This window comes from Drosophila takahashii, chromosome 3R (assembly GCF_030179915.1).
Source record: "Drosophila takahashii strain IR98-3 E-12201 chromosome 3R, DtakHiC1v2, whole genome shotgun sequence".
Taxonomy (NCBI): Eukaryota; Metazoa; Arthropoda; class Insecta; order Diptera; family Drosophilidae; genus Drosophila; species Drosophila takahashii.
Genome location: NC_091681.1, coordinates 15528576 through 15529289, shown reverse-complemented (window position 1 = coordinate 15529289; position 714 = coordinate 15528576). Strand labels below are relative to the sequence as shown.

The window sequence follows — 714 nt, the reverse complement described above, 5'->3', positions numbered from 1 at the left end:
TTTGACTTTGATGGCTTCGGCGCAGGCGCTGGAGCTCTTTTGCCCCCGAGCATTCCTCATTTTCCGGGAGTTCTTTCTGCACGGCGGCCCCGGGCAAAAGGTTCTATTTTTAATATGCCTGCGATTAGATAAGCCCCACGGCAACACAACAGCAAACCCAACAGCAATACAACAACAACAGCAGCAGCAACAAATGCCAGTGGCAACAGCAACACGAGTTGAAAAGGGACAGAACATAGCAGGCGGAACTACACGACATTTGGCGCCCCCATCGTCACAGCGCCGAAATAGCTCAGTTGGGAGAGCGTTAGACTGAAGATCTAAAGGTCCCCGGTTCAATCCCGGGTTTCGGCAATGATAACTTTTTTTTATTTTGTTTTTTTTTTTTACTGGAAGAGACAAGTCATAACTCAAACACATAAAAAGTTCTTTAATTTAAAACAGTTGATGCAATGAGAAAATTGTTTGTAAAATAAGTCACATTAGCAATCTTTTCTTGGTTCTAATACGTTTTGTATTTCGTTTCCCGACCGCTTCTTATTTTATTTCTTTAAAAATAAATAATATTTTGTTCATTTTTTTTTAAATTTTATGGCGATAATATAAAAAACTAAATAAAAAAATAAAAAAAAAATAAGGATTGCCGAAACCCGGGATTGAACCGGGGACCTTTAGATCTTCAGTCTAACGCTCTCCCAACTGAGCTATTTCGGC

At 39.9% G+C, this 714-nt stretch overlaps 2 non-coding genes across 2 annotated transcripts; one reads left to right on the top strand and one right to left on the bottom strand.

The window, feature by feature from the left end:
• Nucleotides 1–281: 281 nt before the first annotated feature.
• Nucleotides 282–354, top strand: TRNAF-GAA (transfer RNA phenylalanine (anticodon GAA)). The gene has a single exon. It is a non-coding gene; the product is annotated as a tRNA-Phe (tRNA).
• Nucleotides 355–641: 287 nt separating this feature from the next.
• Nucleotides 642–714, bottom strand: TRNAF-GAA (transfer RNA phenylalanine (anticodon GAA)). The gene has a single exon. It is a non-coding gene; the product is annotated as a tRNA-Phe (tRNA).